Here is a 15,538-nt window from a genome sequence, read left to right on the forward strand (position 1 = left end):
GACGAAGAAATAAGCCATACCTTTACTTTCATATACATTCATTCCCATAAATTTGTAAATGCAATATCCAGTGATCGAAGTGTCCAATATAATCCAAACTGCGCATATCATAATATTTGTACCGAATCCAGACCCAGAAGGTATCTCTCCTTCAGGCATCTCTCCAACTAAGGTTATTGAACCAAATCCGATCCAGAAAATTTGGAGTCTATTTGAAAATGTCAGTGCGTCTGGCTGGTGCACACGATAATTCTGAAAGGAGTAACCGATTTCATGCAAACTTTGCACATCGTAATATTTCCTCCCAACTTTTATCAAGTTCGAAGCTGGGGAACATTGGTTCATTTCTTCTGGTACCTTCGACACAAAATGGTCAAAATATTGCAGAAATTTACAATTTTAATATCATGCAAACGACCTATAGGATTTGAGTCTAACTTTCCACAACCTAATATTTTTACAAAGCCTATACGATTATACCTTTCATATGACACTAACTTCATTTTAATACATGCAATACGAAAAAAGTTATGGCTAAAAGAAAGAAATATTTATAAACCCGTCACCAGCGCCATCTATTTTTTAAGGCCAGCCTTTCAAGCATATAACAGATAGTCGCATATCAATAAAAATTGTGTCGTATGAACGATTAATGGGTCGATTACGGATGGCAACCATAGTTTAGTTGCGTTGCCAAATTTGCATTATGGATGACAATTGTTGTCAACTTCAGTTGCTTCAAATAGAATTTTTTGGCAACCATTTATTTCTGGTTGCTGTTTATAATAACTGAACTTTGTAGGCTTCCAATAATGGTTAATATTACTACAAAAGGTCCTTATTACTCGGATGGAAGCTCACCCAAATGTAGCACGCGGCGTTCGGACTATTGGTCGAACCAAAGCCACTATCGAAAACCACCGGCGAAAACCACCGACATTGTCGGTTGAGCCATGCCAAGGTTGAAGTCGTTGCTATTGGACTTTTGAAAACTTCCCTCCACAAAAAACATCAGAGCTGCACACATTTTTAAGAGAGAAGGAATTGCTGTTGACCCCCTGACTTTTCGGAAATCAGGGTTTAAGGCTTCATCTATGTAAACAACGGCATCTTTTGGTAGTCGAAAATACGCCTTCAAGCTAATATGAGCAGTTGATTGAACATTTCTCTAAACGTCAGCATCTACTCACAGAACTGATGGTAGTTCTAATAGATTTATCTCTTAAATGCCTTCTAATAAATGACACACCTTGAACATAATTTTCATCATCAAAAAATAGCTCCACTGAGCTTACATCACACATAATTAGTTTTTCTGAAATATTTTATTCATTTTTTTGTTTGTTTACAATATTTCTAGTTGTAGAAATGTCAAAACAGTATTGTTGACAACAACTGAAAAAAATTGATATTCATAATGTTAAGTTTTATTGGAATTGCGTTGCCAGTTGAACTCGCAACTGGAGCTTGGTTGCTTTCCATAATCGACCCATAAATTATCCAGTTTACTGTGACCAAAAAATTCTTATAACATAAATATTACTTAGGAAAATTATAGAAAACTTTAAAACTACCTATCACATTAAAATTAACAAGTGAAAAAGCGGTAAGTTCGGCCGGGCCGAACTTTGGATACCCTCCACCATAGATATATTGACAGGTACTATAAATGAAAATATAGGGAACATACCAAAAAGTGCACCTATACCGACATTTCTAAAAACGGATTATGTAAACCATAATACAAATTTTAGAAAATTTTAAAGGATAATTATACCCTCAGCCTTATGGCTAATTAGTGTGTATACACTTTCACACGGTGAAAATGTGCCTCATCGAAATATTGGTTCTAGACCCCATGTTTCTTTGGACCAAATCCGTTTCAGAAAATTTAGATTTCATCCGAACTTTGCCCATCTTATTATTTCTTCCAAACTTAGTTCAAATTCGAAGATGGGGAATATCGGTCCACTCCTTCTGGAACCTCCAATCAGGGGCTAGGTCTAAATGCGGCTATAGTTCACTACCGAACCTAACGTTCTAATTTTTTATCTCTCTATCCTCCGCAGTTGAAATGATTACAAAAGGGTCTTAGAACCAAACCCAAAACGCGCAACAAATCAGATAAATATTTTAATAAAAAAAGGGGGTATATGGGGACTACCCTACACGTGGACCGATATATCCCATCTTCGAACTTGACCTGCCTGCAGACAAAAGACAACCCTATGCAAAATTTCAGCACCCCATCTCAATTCCTTCAGAAGATAGCGTGATTACAACAGACGGACGGACGGACGACGGACATGGCTAGATCGTCTTAGAATTTTACCCTGAAGAATATATATACTTTATAGGGTCGGAAATGAGTATTTCGATGTGTTACAAACGGAATGACAAAATTAATATACCCTCCATACTATGGTGGAGGGTATAAAAAGGGGGTATATGGGGACTACCCCAAAAAGGGGGCGAATATTAATAATTTTTGGTAGGGAGATTTGTTACCATATACCACTACAAAATACCAAATTGCAGCAAATTCGGTTGAAAACGGCGCTCAAGAACCCCAAAATACCGAAAATTGGGGGTACCCTTATATGGGGGCTATCCGAAAAAATGGACCTATATTCATAATATTTTGTGGAGAGATTTGGAAACTATTAAGAACTCAATGTACCAAATTTCAGCGTATTCGGTAGAAAAACGCGCTCAAGAACCCCAAAATACCAAAAATTGGGGGGTATCCGTATATGGGGGATATCCGAAAAAATTGACCTATATTTATAATTTTTTGTGGAGAGATTTTGTACCTATTAAGAACCCAATGTATTAAATTTCAGCGTATTCGGTTGAAAAACGCGCTCAAGAACCCCAAAATACCGAAAATTGGGGGTACCCTTATATGGGGGCTATCCGAAAAAATTGACCTATATTCATAATATTTTGTGGAGAGATTTGGAAACTATTAAGAACTCAATGTACCAAATTTCAGCGTATTCGGTAGAAAAACGCGCTCAAGAACCCCAAAATACCAAAAATTGGGGGGTATCCGTATATGGGGGATATCCGAAAAAATTGACCTATATTTATAATTTTTTGTGGAGAGATTTTGTACCTATTAAGAACCCAATGTATTAAATTTCAGCGTATTCGGTTGAAAAACGCGCTCAAGAACCCCAAAATACCGAAAATTGGGGGTACCCTTATATGGGGGCTATCCGAAAAAATGTACCTATATACATAATTTTTTGTAGAGAGATTTGGTACCTATTAAGAACTCAAAATACTAAATTACAGCCAATTCGGTGGAAAAATACGATCAAAACCCCCAAAATACTGAAAATTAGGAGGTACCGTTATATGGGGGCTACCAGAAAAAGTGGACCTATATTTATAATTTTTTGTGGAGACATTCAGTACCCAATAAGAACTCAATGTACCAATTTTCAGCGTATTCGGTTGAAAAACGAGCTCAAGAACCCCAAAATACCGAAATTTGGGAGGTACTGTTATATGGGAGCTATGCCTACACGTGGACCGATATATCCCATCTTCGAACTTGACCTGCCTGCAGACAAAAGACAACCCTATGCACAATTTCAGCACCCTATCTCAATTCCTTCAGAAGATAGCGTGATTACAACAGACGGACGGACGGACGGACATGGCTAGATCGTCTTAGAATTTTACCCTGATCAAGAATATATATACTTTATAGGGTCGGAAATGAGTATTTCGATGTGTTACAAACGGAATGACAAAATTAATATACCCTCCATACTATGGTGGAGGGTATAAAAAAAGTAGAATAATTGCTATTTTACAAGAAGTTATGAAATTATACCTTTCATATGACACCAATTCGATTTAAATATCTATAGTGGGTCAACATATATAGGAAAACAATGAGGTTTACATCTTACATAATCGATTTCTGTATCTACCCATTCAATGGATGGCGCTGACGACAAGAGCTCCCAAATTTAGAGCAAATCATCGGTATTTTAAATAACTTTTGAATGCGTAATGATACAGAAATAATTATAGTGCATTTTAACAGCTTAGAATATACCCTATCGGACAGTATTAAAGATTGTTTGACAGAGTTGCCAAGTTTCCGGAAAATAACAGTTTTCTAGGTTTCTTTATAGTTTTTCAACGCGTGACGATGTCTCTATCAAATGGATATTTTTTAGGTCATAATATCTTCTTTGTAAACGTGTTCAATGAGGTAATAGAAAAGTGAGAAAATATTCTCGACAATAACGTACACAATCGTACCTCTAAGATGACACCAGTTTCATTTTAGCAATAGGAAAAAAGTTATGGCAAAAATAAATGAGTATGCTAGATCACGTCGTTAGCGCCATATATATTGACGAGCATGATTCAAATCAGACGCATCATTTTTTTTTAACCCAGACTACAAAGCCTACTGGTCATATGCTATGTCCAGTATAATAATGATTATAATACAAATATTATCGAGGGAAGTTAAAGAAAATGTCTAACCTATGTTTCATATTCAAAAATTATATATTAATTAATTATAGTTTTTTTCTTATTTTCGAATTTATAAAATATTAAAACCCTTCTGGAGACTCCCACACAAGATGGTCAAAATTTTACTGAAATTAAGTTCACTCTCCGATTTGAATAAAACTTTGCAAAACATATTATCTTTATCAAGCCTACTTAAAGTACCTTTGGTTCACTCCTACTGGTAACTCTCCCACAAAGGTTCTAAATTTTCTATATTTATAAATCCAATATTACGCGAATGGAATGTTCGATTTCATCCAAACTGTACGCATCGTAACATTACTTTTAAACTCAATTTAAGTTCGAAAATGGTGAAAATCGATCCAATATTCTGTTTCAAAATTGTGCAGAAAACTTATTTCATTATATCATGCGAAAAGAGCATCGGATTCACACAACCTAATATTTTAGCCATTTATGGAGGACCATTTACAGACATACGAAATATGTGATGTATATCTACTAATGAACCGATTTCAATCAATTCACACACATCCACACAAAACAAACTATATAAAATTAATAACAAATTGGACAAATTTGGGTATGAGAGCAATATGACACACGCCATTTTGTATTGGAACGATGTGCAAAATTTCGTGTCAGGCGAGCACACGTAGCTACATTATTAATCGTGAATCGACGAAAATATATATGACAGCTATATCTTAATCTGGGCCAAGGTTGCCGAATGTGTGTGTATGGAACACATTTTTGCAAACAAATTCAACATGTAGGTTTAATTTTTGATTTAGCCCCCTTATAAAGATATCGCCTTATTTTCGATATTTTGAAGGAGTTATTTCCATTCTGCCTGCGGAAAAGTTAAATTAAAATAATTTGCACCTACAGTGTACCAAGGAGGTAAGAGTTAATAGAACCCCCCCATTCTCAATTCTAAATTTTCAATATTTGAAATGAACTGGTATATATATAAGGAAAATAACATTCTAGGGACATTATAGAATTTCTGTATGTTCGAATTAAATCAAAAACAAATTATTATTATTATTTTTTTTTTTTTTTTGAACCTGTGAATGCTTAGTCCCCTTAAAAGGGCCAAGAAAAGGGGAACAATTTCCAAACTTGCCATCCAACAGTAGCATCTACACACTTCGCAAGCAATTAGTGACGAATGATTATTTAATATAAGCTAGCATGGATACAAACCAGCGCTGATAATTCACAATAATACGATCGATCTTGATAAAAATTTCTCCTAAAAGTATGCAAAATATTTTAAAGAAAAAATATATATGTGTACAGTACAAAAACAAAATCTTATTTCAGCCCCATAATTGCTGTGACCCTCAAAACTTTTAATTTCCGAAAAAAGGACTCAATTTCACCCTAACGATTATATGCCATAATTTTTGTGATTTAATTTTCTGGCCCCAAAAATTTAGCAGAGAAAAACAATTTTTTTCCTTCCAGTCATTAAAAAAGGTCATTGTTGCGGTCAACAAAGAAAATTCTCAAACAGAAGTTCATGCCAAATGATGCGGAGAATACCAGAAATTGGTTAGAACAAAAACACAAAACCGACAACAGAAAAATCAATACTTCGTTATGTCGTTTAAGTGATTTCATGCTTAACCAATTTCATTTCTGATTTCATTTGGGCGGCAGAACCGAACAACTCGCAAAAAAGGAACTTCTCAAACCTTATGGTTATTGTTATGCCTTCGTTAGGTTTGAATTTGCAATTTGATACTTTTTTGGTATTTTACTTTGATGGCTGTTTTTTCTGCAGGATTATTTTTTTTTATTTGCCAAAGGAAATGTATTTTTTGTTGTATGTTTTGTTTGAGGTTTTTTTTTTGTGATGTGTACCATTGGTGCCAAAAAACATAATGGTGTTAATCGATTTTAACACTTGCTTCCTTGGTTAACGCGATGTGTGTAGTGGTGATGAAAGGGTGAATGGAAAAAGTGAGAAATTTTGAAAAAGAGATTGTTGACAAGGACACAAGATCTCTGGCCTTTCTGTTCTTCTCTATGAGAAGGCCTTCTGGTCTTCTATAAGAAGACCTTCTGGTCTTCTATAAGAAGACCTTCTGGTCTTCTATAAGAAGACCTTCTGGTTATCTATAAGAAGACCTTCTGGTCTTCTATAAGAAGACCTTCTGGTCTTCTAAGACCGTCTGGTCTTCTATAAGAAGACCTTCTGGTCTTCTATAAGAAGACCTTCTGGTCTTCTATAGGAAGACCTTCTGGTCTTCTATAGGAAGACCTTCTGGTCTTCTATAGGAAGACCTTCTGGTCTTCTATAGGAAGACCTTCTGGTCTTCTATAGGAAGACCTTATGTTCTTCTATAGGAAGACCTTCTGGTCTTCTATAAGAAGACCTTCTGGTATTCTATAAGAACACCTTCTGGACTACTATAAGAAGACATTCTGGTCTTCTATAAGAAGACATTCTGGTCTTCTATAAGAAGACCTTCTGGTCTTCTATAAGAAGACCTTCTGGTCTTCTATAAGAAGACCTTCTGGTCTTCTATAAGAAGACCTTCTGGTCTTCTATAAGAAGACCTTCTGGTCTTCTACAAGAAGACCTTCTGGTCTTCTATAAGAAGACCTTCTGGTCTTCTATAAGAAGACCTTCTGGTCTTCTATAAGAAGACCTTCTGGTCTTCTGTAAGAAGACCTTCTGGTCTTCTACAAGAAGGCCTTCTGGTTTTCTATAAGAAGACCTTCTGGTCCTTTTCATCGATAACATAATCTGGAATCTTTATTATATTGATATTTGATTTGATATTTTTAAACATTCTGGTCTTCTATAGGAAAACTTTTTGCATTTCCTTTCATTTGTAAGAAGCTGTTCTGCACTTGAAAAAAAATCATTCTGGTGCTCTTATAAAAGTGATTTCCTTTGAGAATAATACCTTCTGGTCTCTGAGAAGGAGGTAATCTAATTTAAATTTCGTTTCCCATGTATGGTTTAAAGTGAATATCGAAAAAATCACACTAACATCGTTAACTCCAGTAGAGTGTTAAAAAGGTCAAACCACATATTTTTTGCCGAAACATTAAAACACACACACACACATGTCTCTCATACAAACCTTATGAAAACCAAAAAACATTTCCCCTCCACAAGTCAACAGAAACATTTGAATAATATTGAATTACGTTCACAATACAACGAACAATTCCCACATATGAAAAATCCCCACCCGAAACATATTCAGGCACATGACACTCGTTTAGTTTAAATCCGATTTACATACTAACCTAAATGCCACAGAGGGATAAAGGATCGAAAGTCAATTGGTTTAGTTGGTTAACCAAAAAACAAAAAATTGAAAAAAACAACAGAATTGAAGGGCATGAACTGTCGAAGGGAATTGGTAAAAATCTAGAGCAGTAAATTGAGTTTTTGGTAGCCTATCAAAAAAATATATGATTATGATATTAAATCTAATTTAGCATCTAAATTATCATTGTCTTTTGTTAAGCTTGGTTTTAATTTGTATAAATATTAATGTAAGTTACTATAAGAATCATAGAAAAATCTCTTGTATATACCCAAAGTGGTGTAGGTTATAATAGAACAGATCCAGTCCAACGTTTCTTCTTTTCTTATTGAATTGTCTTCCACTGGCCGTAACTTTTTAACCAGCTGCTCTATCTACACAAATAAGGTGTCATATTAGAGAAGAGATGTTTTTCTTTATTATACAAGTTACAAATTTAATTTCTAAATCCAGGTTCAAGATAAAATTTACAAACATATCTTTCAAATTTATTTTTCACATAAAACATAAATCCAGGTTCAAGATAAAATTTACAAACATATCTTTCAAATTTTTTTTCACATAAAAACAAACTTATTTATGATAATACGAATGCATTTCGATATAGCCAAACTTCTTAGCTTTCATAAGACACCAATTTTATTAGAATACCACCAGTATTTCAAAAGTTATGCGATAAATACCGGGACATTGAATTGTTCGCTTACGCCAGTTCAATCTACAACATCAATAGATGGCGTTGCGGTCGCCAAATTGTCAAGTCGTTACGGAAATCAAGGCATTCAAAAAATGTAAATAACTTTTGAACCAATTGTGATTTTTGGATGATTTAAACGGTTATAGACAGCTGCAAACTCACTGATTATCTGTTCTGTAAAATATTTTAAATTTCTTCGTAATTGGTAAATTTCGCTCAAACATAATGTCAAGATTTATAAGAAAATATTCTATGCAACTTTCTTAGGCAAAAAGATTTTATATCGAAAGAGAACCCTTGGAGCTTTAAATAATCGTTGGATTTTTCGAAATAATTCAATTCATTCCAAATTTAATGCAATTTTACCAATACCTTGATTTTCCGTTACGACCTGTTGATTTTGCGACTGAGCGCCATCTATTGATACAGTACATCGAACTAGCGAAAACGAACAATTTAAGGGTCCCTTCAATGTTCAATAACTTTTGAAATACGAGTATAGTAATAAAATTGGTATCATATGAAAGGTAAGAACGCAAGCTATCTGCTCATAAATTTGTAAATATTAAATTTTATATACGAAAAGTTTTTAAGTATACCTTTAAATTAAATTAAAATTTGTTAATTCCATAATAAAGGCAACATTATACCCTTTAATATGACACCTTATTTGTGCCAATAGAGCAAAATTCTAAAGAATTTAAAAAAAGTTTCGGTTGGTGTTGCCAACAGGTATATTATCTCATGGTTTGTGGAGGTCTGCGGAATAAAATATAGATTTTTTTATTCGTATAGAATATCCAATTATGTGAACTCTCGATAATGTGACCTACTTAATTTCGGGGTAGTTCTAAGGTGGCCATACGTCCTCTTTTTAGAGGACAATTATCTATTTCAAAAGTTCAAAGTCAAAGACAAAAGTCGAACGGGGCCAACTATATGATACCCTTCACCACTTAAATGTTAATATCTACAATATCCTGTAGATAGAACAGACATAGAATCTTTGGAGGACCATTGAGATGCAATCGGGCGAAATTGAATGTGCTATCTAGAGAGATATTTTTGAACCAATTGAAAAATCCCATACACATACCATTTTGAAATCAATGAAAATTCTTTTGTGTCAAACGTCATACTTGGATTCTTTGGTGTACCACTTGTATGAAATCGAGTAAGGTTATTTATGCGGGTTATATATAAACACATGGACATTATTGAGCAACAGTTGCACACAATATTTGTTTTTTTGTTATCATTCTATATTCAATTTAACACCCTCTGCCAAATTTCGTGTAAATCGAACAATGCAGCATTTACATAAAATCGAACGAAAATATATATAAGACATATATAAATACCTGAACCAATTTCCACAAACCTTATCAGACATAATTTTTCCTCAATTGCAAAAGTCTGCTCAATCGGACAAGTATTGGGAGTTTGGTGTATCATTCCCAAACTATAGAAGAAATTATATATGGGACCTATATATCTAGATCTGAACTGATTTTAACAAAACTTCGCAGACATAAGACTTGACCTAATTCAGTACCCTGGGCAAAATTTTGTCTCAATCGGACAAATATTGGGAGTTTGGTGTATCATTCACAAAAAATCGGACGAAACTATATATGGGAGCTATATCTAAATCTGAACCGATAGTACCAAAACTTTGCAGATGTTAATCTGGACCTAATTCAGTACTCTGTGCAAAATTTTGTCTCAATCGGACAAATATGGGGAGTTTGGTGCATCATTCATCAAAAAATCGGGCGAAACTATAAATGAGAGCTGCATCTAAATCTAAACCGATCCCAACAAAACTTCGCATACATAAGTATTGACCTGATTCATTGCGCTGTGCAAAATTTTGTCTCAATAGAACAAATATTGGGATTTTGGTGCATCATTTACCTAAAATCGGACGAAACTGTATAAGGGAGCTATATCTAAATCTGAACCGATTTTAACAAAACTTCGCAGACATCAATCTGAACCTAATCCAGTAGTCTGTGTAAAATGTTGTCCCAATCGGACAAATATTGGGAGTTTGGTGCATCATTCACATAAAATCGGACGAAATTATATATCGAAGCTATATCTAAATCTAAACCGATTTCAACAAAACTTCGCATACATAAGTATGGACCTGATTCATTGCGCTGTGCAAAATTTTGTCACAATCGGACAAATATTTGGAGTTTAGTGCACCATTTACCTAAAATCGGACGAAACTATGTATAATAGTACGTTTACATTTAACCAGATTTCATTAACCCAGTGGGTTTCAAGTGTCATTTCCTTTGCATACATGTCAAATAAATCCTCATAAAGTAGGTTAACCCGGTAAAAAAGTTCTAATGTACAAGGAGTTTAAGAGTTATATCTAAATCTGGACCGATTTCAACAAAACTTCCCCACATTAAACTGAACCTAATTCAGTACGCTGTGCAAAATATTTATTCAATCGGACAAAAATTGTGAGATTGGTGCACCATTTTACTAAAAATCGGACGCAGCTATATATAGGAGCTATATCTAAATTTGAATCTATTCCAACCAAAATTTGCATACATTAGTTGGGACCTAATTCAGTACTCTGTACAAAATTTGGCTTCAAGCGAACCAATTTTGCGAGTTTGGTGCACTATTTACATTAAATCAGACGAAACTATACATAGGAGCTATATCTAAATCTGAACAAATTTACTCCAATTTCAATAGGGTTCGTCCTTGGGCAAAAAAAGTGACATGTGCCAAATTTCATCCACATCGGATCATAAATGCGACCTGTACTTTGTTCACGGTCCTAATTAAAGACTTTTAAGTATTATAGATACACATGAAAACTACAAATTCTCCCCTTACCAATAGTAAAAGTTTCACGTCAATACATGCATTCATTGCTGAGCTACAGCTATTTAAAGTTTACTTTGTGTCAAAATATAGCGGCTACACGATTCTGTTTGCCTATTACCTGAAATTGAATAAATTAAGAAATTGCATGTTCACAAAAACAGATAAATGCGAGGATAGGTAGGTGTGTTACCATATTAGTCAGTACTTAAATTGTGTGGTTTCATGTTATTTTTCAAATTCTAAGCATATTTTTAGGCGTTACATGAAAACCATACCGCACACAAATTTGTAATGGACATCTTATTTCAATGTATGCATGTAAAAGTATGCTCATATTTGTAAACTAAATGTGAAACACACGATGAAACGAACGATCTGGCAACAATTAATTACTGACTTCTTCTTTTGCTTTTTAAAACTTGGAATTTCTTCATTTTTATTTTTTTATGGTAATAGGCAAACAGAATCGCTAGCAGCTATATTTTGACACAACATCAACTTCAAATGGTTATATCTTAGTAATGAATGCATGCATTGGCATGCAATTTTCACTATATGTTAGGAGAGAATTTGTAGTTTTTATGTGTTTAGATATTAAAACATTAATAAAATTAATAATTAACAAAATTAATTAGTTTTAAGAAACTGCCTATAAATTGCGAGATATTTGTGTTTCAAGAAAAAAATTAAATTAGATTGCTGTTGAAGTTTAGACTTAAAGAATTTAATTTGTTTTGGTGCAAAAATAAGGAGAATTGAGGGAATATGGAGGACATAAAGAACAAATGCTGCGGTAGAAGTCCAAGTACTATACGTCATGAGACGTTGTAAAATGTCAATACAATTTATGAAAAAATAATAATATATTTTAGATGTCCCTCTAAAATATATGGGGTCCTCAATATGTTTTTAACAGCAAGAAGTAAACCTAACCATAAAGTATATGTGCATGTTCTTTTTTAGAACAAAATTGTATGTCGATTTAGACATGTCCGCCTGTTTATGCGTCCGTCCGTCCGCCCGTCTGTTCGTCCGTCTAGAGCTATCAATGTTTTAGATAGAGATTTGAAATTTTGTACTGATATTGGTAGGATTTTTGTCATTTAAAATGAGATATATGGGTGCAGGTTTTGTAGTAGCTCCCAAAAACGAGTTCCGTGCAATTGTAAGTATTTTGAGGAATGATACATCATTTCCAGCCGAAACACTTTAATTTGTTTTTTTTTTTTTTTGGAGGATGGCATCTATCTGTGCATTTCATTTGTTACCGAAATTTGCCTTCAAAAGGGTTGTAATTTACTTTTTCTTGTGACCTATGGGCTACAAAATATCCTTGGAAAACATAGTCGAGATAGTCGAAGGACTTTTTAGCTTATTTTATATATTAAAAAGTAAATCTAATTATACATATTATACACATACTATTATTTTTATAAAAATATATTTTGTTCTTTTTGTTTACTCTTTTAATTTTAATATTCTGGTTCGATTAGACCAGCTTATTTATCCTGATTCTTCCAATACTTTAATGTCAGTTTAAGTGTTCACATTATCGAGAGTTCACTGTATATGTTTTTTTCAAAAAGTTGATCAGCTTTGGAAAGGTTTCAGATGAGGTTGTCCTATTGACCCCATCTTAGAATTTAATGTAGGGGGATGTACTAGGATTGGACCGATAAGTTCGGAAGAAAATATATATAGGAGCTATATCTAAATCTGAACCGATATTACGAAATTTAACACGCATCGTTCTAGACTTAATTCAGTACGCTATGCCAAATTTCGTGCAAATCGTAGGGTATATAGGGACTTTGGTGCAACATTTACCTAAAATCGGACGAAAATATATATAGGAGCTATATCTAAATCTGAACCGATATCACGAAATTTAACACGCATCGTTCTAGACTTAATTCAGTACGCTATGCCAAATTTCGTGCAAATCGTAGGGTATATAAGGACTTTGGTGCAACATTTACCTAAAATCGGACGAAAATATATATGGGAAATATATCTAAATCTGAACCGATTATCACGAAGTTTAACACACATTGTTCTAGACTTAATTCAGCTCGTTATGGCAAATTTTGTGCAAATCGAAGGGTATATAGGGACTTTGGTGCACCATTTACATAAAATCGGACGAAAATATATATGGGAGCTATATCTAAAACTGAACCGATTTTCACGAAGTTTAACACACATTGTTCTAGACTTAATTCAGTACGTTATGCCAAATTTTGTGCAAATCGAAGGGTACATAAGGACTTTGGTGCACCAATTCGTGCAAATCGGACGAAAATATATATGGGAGCTATATCGAAATCTGAACTGATTTTCACGAAACTTAACACACATCACTATGGACTTAATTCAGTACGCTATGCTAAATTTCGTGGAAATCAAAAGATATATAGGGGCTTTGGTACATCATTTACATAACATCGGTCGAAAATATATATGGGAGCATATCATAATCTGAACCGATTTTTAATAGGGTTCGTCCTTGGGCCAAATAAGTGACCTATGCCAAATTTCATCCAATTCGGATCATAAATGCGACCTGTACTTTGTTTACAATTTAACATGGACAGACGGACGAACGGACATGCATAAAGGAACCATGGGTCTATCTCGTTTCCTTTTGCCTTTTACAAACATATGAATAAAGACATAATACCCTGTACCACTATGAAGCATTGAAAAAGTATTCTTTAAAAAATCCACGCCTTCTATAGAACCTTGAAAAAATATTCTTTAAAAAATCAACGCCTTCTATAGAACATTGAAAAAATATTCTTTAAAAAATCCACGCCTTCTATAGAACATTGAAAAAATATTCTATAAAAAATCCACGCCTTCTATAGAACATTGAAAAAATATTCTTTAAAAAAATCCACGCCTTCTATAGAACATTGAAAAAATATTCTTTAAAAAAATTCACGCCTTCTATAGAACATTGAAAAAATATTCTTTAAAATATCAACGCCTTCTATAGAACATTGAAAAAATATTCTTTAAAAAATCAACGCCTTCTATAGAACATTGAAAAAATATTCTTTAAAAAATTCACGCCTTCTATAGAACATTGAAAAAATATTCTTTAAAAAAATCCACGCCTTCTATAGAACATTGAAAAAATATTCTTTAAAAAATCCACGCCTTCTATAGAACATTGAAAAAAAATTCTTTAAAAAATCCACGCCTTCTATAGAACATTGAAAAAATATTCTTTAAAAAAATCCACGCCTTCTATAGAACATTGAAAAAATATACTTTAAAAAATCCACGCCTTCTATAGAACATTGAAAAAATATACTTTAAAAAATCCACGCCTTCTATAGAACATTGAAAAAATATTCTTTAAAAAATCCACGCCTTCTATAGAACATTGAAAAAATATTCTTTAAAAAATCCACGCCTTCTATAGAACCTAGGGAAAATATTCTTTAAAAAATCCACGCCTTCTATAGAACCTAGGGAAAATATTCTTTAAAAAATCCACGCCTTCTATAGAACCTAGGGAAAATATTCTTTAAAAAATCCACGCCTTCTATAGAACCTTCTGTGGAGCATTAAAAATATTCTTTAGAAAATCCACGTCTTCTGTGGAGCATTAAAAATATTCTTTAGAAAATCCACGCCTTCTATGGAGCATTAAAAATATTCTTTAGAAAATCCACGCCTTCTATAAACATTTTTAAAAATATTCTTCCAGAAAATCCACGCCTTGTTGAAGAAATCTTCCCTCTGCCAAGTTTCTCACTTCAGCCTTCATTCTACATCATCCATCGAATTTTTCTTCCTTTATAATTTTGAAATAAAACACCTTGTCACAATTTTTTTTCTAACAATTGTTTTCATACATTTATTTGTTTGTTTTTTTTCTTGTTTTATAATGAAGTTATTGTTATTTTGTTTTACAAATTTTATTCCATAATTTACATATACATATATTTATATATACTCATTTACATATGAGTATGAAGGGGACCTTTACTTGACTTATAAATTACATAAAAACATTTATATTTAATAATAATTATTATTATTACTAATAGTTATTAATATAGTTGGTATTTTATATATATATTAAATATTATTGGTAATTGGTTCACAATGAGAAAATATTTATTTACATAAATAATAAAAAAGGGTGTAGTTTTTTATATACAAA

This window comes from Musca vetustissima, unplaced genomic scaffold (assembly GCF_032173495.1).
Source record: "Musca vetustissima isolate MV318-11 ecotype Yass unplaced genomic scaffold, APGP_CSIRO_Mvet_v1 utg5215, whole genome shotgun sequence".
NCBI lineage: Eukaryota > Metazoa > Arthropoda > Insecta > Diptera > Muscidae > Musca > Musca vetustissima.